This window comes from Crocodylus porosus, unplaced genomic scaffold, assembly GCF_001723895.1.
Source record: "Crocodylus porosus isolate Cpor-Errol unplaced genomic scaffold, CroPor_comp1, whole genome shotgun sequence".
Lineage (NCBI taxonomy): Eukaryota > Metazoa > Chordata > Crocodylia > Crocodylidae > Crocodylus > Crocodylus porosus.
Window position 1 is genome coordinate 13,210,957 of NW_017728906.1, and position 7,622 is coordinate 13,218,578.

Below are 7,622 nucleotides of genomic sequence, written 5' to 3' on the forward strand. Positions count from 1 at the left end.
GAAAAAGATAGTAAATTTGCCAGAGGGAAAAGGGAGTGATACTTTAGCACAAAGAATCCTTGGTAGTGTTTTTTTCCTTATCAGGTACGAGATACAAACTGTGCAGTTCTAACAACACTTTATTCATTATGCATTCCCAATAATATTTCTAACAAGCCTGCCCACCTCTCAAGATGGTTCCACCATCATCCTGAATTGAATGGACAAAATCTGCCCTCTCTGTCCCTGTGCATGTAACCTCTGCTGCTGGGAGCTGCACGTAGGTCTAGGGCCGAAATAATCTCTGTCCTGCCAGTTCGAAATGCAGGGCTGGCCCATCCTATACTGGGTCCCTGCAGCCAGGCGGAGAGGCCACAGCCCTTCCCACATTTGGCAGTATAGCCCAGCCACCACCCCTCCCCCCGCATCAGTGTACCAGGATGTTGGTTTCCTTCCCAGTCAAGCTGGGGAGGAATTGCTGGCCCCATCCCCAGCCCTGGGGAGGGATCAGGGGGCCCCATAACTACATCTTGCAGGGGGCCCCAAAAAATTGTGGGCTAGCCCTATCCAAATGAATGACTTGTAGTTTGTTCCCCCTCCTCCCACAAATCTGGAGGTGCATCTTTTTTTGCATTTTTTGCTTGGCTAGCTCTCCCTCCTACTACTACTACTACCTCTTTTCCACCTCCCACCATGTCCTCCAAACACACATACCTCTGTGTCTAAAGATGTTTTGACTTCTCTGATCTGTTCCTTTACAATGATGAGGTCCAGAAGTCCCCATGTAACTTCATCTCTTCAGGAGTCAGAGCTGTAAGTAAAACTGTAATTATTGTTGGACCAGAATAAAGCCATGAATATTGGTAATGCTCATCTGTGACCCAACACCTTTGGTTTCCAGAACTGATTCTAACAATGCCATCTTCAAAACTATTCATGTTCAGACTGGTTCTGCAAAGAAGAGTCAGCCTGCAGAAGGTAGGTTTGTTAGTATGGTGACTAGAGCACTACCATTACACACACATCCAACCATCCAGCATGGGACTACTTTGCTGTCTACAAACTGTTTCTATCCACAGTTCTTATTGGATACTATTGGAGCCCTCTGTCAATTGTACTATTAATTTGCTGTTTTTCTTCAACCACCCCAACAGGAATATGCTGCTCATTTGAAAACCATCTTCTATTTTGTATTAAATCTAGCAGTGGAGTTGGATTAGGAAACTGTACCACTGAAATCTTGATACAATTCCCCAACCCCCTGAAATTAAATAGATGAACAATTTGCTAGAGTCTGCCTTCAGTGACTTACTTTGTCACTGAAGGCAGAAGAGCCAATCTAGTGACTTTTGGCAGGCAGCTGAATTCCTTATAACAGACCAGATTGTGATTTCTACCTGAGTCTTCATGTATGGAGAGGTTTTTTTGCAGGGTTTGAATTATACTTTGACTCTGGGGGACGGATGGACAGGGATTTGCAAAATAAAAAAAATTTAACAGTTTCTTGATTAACAACTCCACCTAAGGGAAGGAGCAATTTGATTGGAGACCCCCACCCCGGTTTATGGTTTTTCAGATCTTACGGGGGGCTCTTGTCTCTTATGGGGGTGGTGAGTCTCCTTGAGCTCCTCCTTAATTCATGCCCTGGTTTGTTGTCCTAAATTTAATCCTTGACAAAGCAATCAGAATTGGTTAAGTAGAAGAAATCACCAAATCTAAACTTAAGCTTAAGGGCAATGGACAGCCTTCTGACAGTGGATGTAAGGGAGAATTGACAATGCAGGAAAACAGACCTTGAACAAAAGCAAATGGACCTCAAAGTGGGAGTCTCCAAACAAAAATACAGGGAGTTGTGTACACTACAGTAAACCATAGAAGCCATGCAGTACCTGATAATCCAAAAAGATATGCAAGAACTGCAATGGATTACATCACTTGAAGAGTCCGCACACACCATCAGAGTGTGCAAAGCATGGATAGAAAGGATGATCACTGCAGTCACCATGAAGTCACAGGCACATTTCATAAGAGAAATGAACAGTGCTGAGCAGAATGCATTGAAATGATCAGCCTAAAAGCAAAAGGATGCTTGCACTAAGCTGAATGTAGGTGCATAATTTAGTATTGGGTCAGAAACTGACATTGGACCTGAATGAAAATCCACAGTAAAATTCAGAGTTTGCAGTCATGATTTTTCTTGCTCTTACTGAAAAAGCTTAGGACTTTAAATGCAAATAAAAAATTGTGAACAATGCAATGTTTTTAATAGGACCTGGATTAAAAAGTATCCATTAGCCTCATCAAGCAAGTATAGACCTGTTTTGTTTTCTGGGATTTTTTTTTTGGGGGGGGGCTGCAGGTGTTAGTCCCAGGTCCCTCATGATGAGGAAAAGTCTGAGGATGTCTCCTTGGAGCATTCTCAAAACAGAAGAGATAAAAGAGCTGTACCTCTTGAAGGCATGTAGGTGTTAACGTCTAAATAGATGGTTGTGGGGGGAAGGAATAATAAAATACATTGGTTCTTTCCGAAGATAAGCCCAAGCTAAATAAATAGCTACACAGGAAATAGCTTCTTCCTAATGTATATTAACACATCAAGGCACAGAGGCAATTCTTAGTATATTTTCAGACCTATCAGCAGCATATCACCTGTCTTAAGAATAAAAAAGGTGTGTGTGGAGGGAGAGGTCATACAAAGCTACATTAGAATGATAAGCTATGAAGGGAAATGTGTATTTAACCTACCTGCTCAAACCAGCAATCTGACAGGACTACTGTGGAAAGATGTTTAATGGCCATGGAATGTGCATCTTCTGAGGAAAATATAAGTGAGTGGAGAATTAGAGCAGCTATGAAAGTAGAAGTGGAAAATTATACTGACTACATTCACTTCCAAGGAAGGTACTGGTACATTCTTCTTACAATAGCATGATCATAACGTGAGGCTAGTAACTTTTTGCATTCGGTATTAATGCAAACTGAACAGATATTTTGCCAGAGGAAGGCACTTGGTGTTAATTCAGGGCAGTATTTGGAGGGGAGGGAAGAGGAGGGGAGGGTAGGGGGAAGAAAAGGTAGAATGCAAAATGAAGCAGTGCATAAGCCACTTACTGCTGTTGCTCGAAAGGATCTGACAAATAACCTCTTAGAGGGAGGCTATTTCCTCCACCCTCACTGCAAATATAATTTGCAAATTTGAATATTCACTTGGAAAAAACATAGTAAGGGGCATGCTTTCTAGTGCATCTGACAGAAGTATAGCTAGATAAAAAAACAACAGAGTTAGGTCACGTGTTAGCTTCCTTGAGCTGGTGGTGCAGAACACTGGTATCTGGTTTCAAATGAAAAATAGATAGAGACTTCCAGAGCTACAGCTGAAAAGCAAACATGGCAAAAAATAAGTGAAGGCTATTAGCATAAGGTAGCAAGGACCACATATTTTCAGCTTGTGTTATCACTTGAAGGGCAGCTCTCACTACTAAATGGCATTTGTTTAAAGGCAATGAGGACTATAATCCCTAAAGTTACAGAAACGTGTGAAAAAGGATACATGAAGTTGATGTAAAGGACCAGAGATATTTTTATACTAGACTCAAAGGAACAACTTCAATAAAGGATCTTTAAGGTTTGCATATTGCAGAAATACGGACCAAGTCATGCAGGAAAGCCCATGATGGTGCTGCAGGAAAAAATGCTTCTTACCTGTCTTGGAATAAAGTATGACTTCAAAATAAAGTAGTTAATAAAAATGTAACAAAAATTGACCCTGTTCCATGTTTATCACCAAAAATTATTGAACATCAAGGAAGCAAAAATTATCAATTTGTTCAACAGGAAACTGAAACTGAATGTGTCAGTACAGTCGGATACTGATCTTAGTCTCTGGGACTTGCAGATCCCAGTGACCAAGAGACAGTTAAGGCAAAATTAAACCTGATCTGATGTTGTGTCCCAGGATCTGCACCAACTTCATAAAAATAATGCTATATATTTATTCAAATATAAGATGACCCTGATTTATAAAATGGTTCCCCAATAATTAGATTCTATATGTGGAAAATTTGTAATTGTTATCATTTTCCAGGTATAGAATCAAATTATTGGAGGTTTGCCTTGTCTTTGTCCCCTTCCCACCACTGCAGCAGGGAAAATAAATCTGGAGGGGTCAGATAGCCCCCCTACCCCAACTCTTTCCTGTCAGACCCTCTCTCCCTGAGCACATGAAAGCAAGGGGAAATTTTGAAAACAATGACCTTGAAATAAACATACCTATAATCATTTGCATATCAGCACATTACCACAGGTACTCATAGACTTAGTTCATCCAGAGGCGATGCATCTTTATGTTTTTGGAAACTGTTGCAAGTTTTAGCCCAGTTACTCACTCCATAAATATATTTTTAAGCAGTACTTTTTTACCTACTTACATATAGCACAGACTACATGTGATGTTAGTCCAAAGCCAAAAGGATCATGTTTTGGGTTGGGTCTCAGCAGTCAACAACATTTCAAACAATGATGCCCTCATAGCTCAGCACTGCTCAGTATGTGCATGTACTCTGGGTACCATGGGTGGGTACCAGACACCCCCACAAAAGATCCGCGTGCTAGTGAGCCCCTCAGTCATGACTGGAAGTGGGTGTTTTTGTCACAAACTCTCCATGCTGATTGAGGGGAAAAGCTTTGTCATTTCTGGGAAGGTGGGTGAGAAGGAGGCCACAGACAATAGCGGTATCATGTGAGGTTACCTGCAGTCATGTGAGACTGTTACCTTAACCACTCACTGCAGAAAATTAGGTGACATCTCTAAGTCCCAAAAGGAAGAATGAAGACAGGCAGTGAGTCCTTTTTTTTGTCTCTAAAAGTTTCAGGCTGGCAACCGTGGAGATGGCTAAGATTTAGGACATGATGTAAGCAGAGCTAGTGGACGCTACCACTGCCTGGTTTTGATGTCTCAAGGGAGACCAACAAGTTCATGTGACAGTGCCTTGGGGATGAATGAAACATGGGTGGGTAGTAGCAGATTGTTCATATGCATATGGCATTCTGGATTATGCTTATGTTTGTTCATTGCCAACAATATTGCGAAAGGCTCTATCAAGAGCCACCTGGAACTGGTTGTTATGAAGAGGCCTGTGCCACAAAATGTTCCTTAGTTAGAGTTCAAGCAGGAGTGAAGCAGACCTCTGTCAGACTCCTTGGTACTGAGAAATTCCTGGGCAATATGTGGTCCAGGAGCTTTCCCTCAAAGAACTGAGCAAGATGAAATTGTACAAACTTAAGTAAACTACTGCCTGCCAGTGCAGAGGCTTTTAGTGTTTCAAATAATTCTGTGCACCCCCAATTCTGGATCTGTCCTTAGCACATCCCTGCTCCTCCTGAAGGTCTGGAAGTTCATATCCTCCACTCTACAATTCCAAGGCATGAAAAAGGAGCTAACCCACTGCTTCATCAAAAAGGATGAAGCAGCAGAGCTTTCACTAGGCTTTATCTACTTCCTTCTCATCTGAAGATGGCATTGGCTGCTGTTTTCCATACTCAGATGTTTTTGTGAGTTGTGGGGAGAATCATAGAAAGAAGGACTGGAAGGGACCTGTAAGATCATCAAGTCAAATCCCCTGCCATGAGCAGGAGGTAATAGGCTCAAGTGAGCTCAATGAGGTGCTTGCCCAGCCTCCTCTTGAAGCCTGCTAGGGATGGCGATTGCACCACCTCTGCTGGAAGTGCGTTCCAGGTTTTGGTTACCTGTATGGAAAAGAAGTTTTTCCATATGTCTCACCTAAACTTTTTCCCAACTAGCTTGTGCCCATTGGTCCTCGTCTTCCCAAGGGGTGCTTTTCTGAAAAGTTGCTCTCCCAGATCCTGGTGTTCTCCCTTAACATAGTTGTAGGCAGCTATCAAGTCATCCCTCAGCCTTCTTTTACTCAGACTGAACAAACCCAGGTCCTTAAGTCTTTCCTCATAAGGCCTACCCCCCCAGGCCCTTGATCATGTGGGTGGCCCTTCTCTGCACCCTTTTGAACTTGTCCACATCCTTCCTGAAGTACTCCAACTGTGGCCTGACTAATGCCAAATAGAGGGGGAGGAGCACCTCTCTGGATCGGTTGGTGACACATAGGCTGATGCACGCTAGAGTTCTGTTTGCTCTGTTGGTGACTTCCTCACACTGGTGGCTCATATTCATTTTCTGGTCAATTGTCATCCTGAGGTCCCTTTTGGATGCATTGCCAGCCAGTGGACCAGCACACATCATATAGGTATGCTGAGGGTTCATCCTTCCCAGATGAAGGACCCAGCACTTGTACCTATTGAACCTCATCAGATTGCATTCAGCCCATAGGACCAGCCTGCCAAAGTCATCCTTGTCCTGTCCTCAGATATGCCCGCTTGTCCCCACAGCTTGGTGTCAGCTGTAAACTTAATTATTGCGCTTTTCACTCCCTCATCCAGGTCATTGAAAAAGATGTTAAAGGCAGAAAAGGAGAGCTCTGCCTTCAAAAGCAGCCATTATGATTGGTTGCCTTTCCTACTTCACTGCCTTTTGGAGAAGTTGAGCCAACCAGGTGACTCCTTCCATTAGATAGGACTGAATCACATGGCCATGGGAGTTTTCAGTCATGACATTGCATGACATTTCAGTCATCATGACATTGTCACTGGCAACAAATTGCAGAAGTTGGCAATGTTTCTTGCATCTTTCCCAGAAGGAAATCAACTCTGATCTTTAGTCAGTTCTTGGTACTGCTTTCTGAATTGAATGATGTCCTACTTGCAGTGCCCAGTTGTACACTGGGTTGGCCTGAATTACAGTGTTTGGCACTGAGTGGATCTCCTTTTTCTGCAGACAGATGCCTACTCCTTTGCCTCTAGCCACCTTGCAGCATATTCACACAAAATCTTCTGTTCTTGATGAAAATTAAGTTGTCAGTTGAATGATGCTGTGGAAAAAAATGATAGTGTTTAAAAGAGTATGCAGATGAGCAATCTGATGTGTTCAGTGCTTTTAATAATAGTAAATTCCTCTGGCAGACTTGATAGCTGGTCACTAAATTGCAGTTCAAGCTACACTGCTAAAGTACTCTGGTAAAAGCTTATAGCCAATTGTACCTTTAACCCCTTTATGAGCACTTGCTCTTCCAATGTTACATCTTTATACTCCTGTAGTGATGCAACTGAGTTAAATTGCTGTGATTTTAACCATGACTGAAGCAGGATTTAAGATGCATGGTTTTGCTACATTTTGGCTGCATCTACATGAGACACTTACTGTGCAGTAGCTTGTTAGTACTGCGTAGTAGCGTTGTGGGGCAGGAACCATGATGTGACACTACTGCTCAGCAGTAACAAGTTACGGAGCAGTTAGTATGGCTCAGAAGCCATACAGCGATGCTATTTAGTTCTTGGCTATGCAAGTACTAAATGACTACACAGTAATAACTGCACAGTCAGGCTGTCCTGTAGACGCAGCCTTATATTACCACAGGAGCATGCAAGTGTATCAGCTACAATGTATCGATTTGTATCAGTATTATTTTATAGTAATGCATTTGTTACCAGAGCAAGGCTGTAAACCAGGGATTTCCAACCTTTTTGAATGTGGGGCTAGATCATGAACTTTTTATCACCAAGTGGGCTGGCCAAAG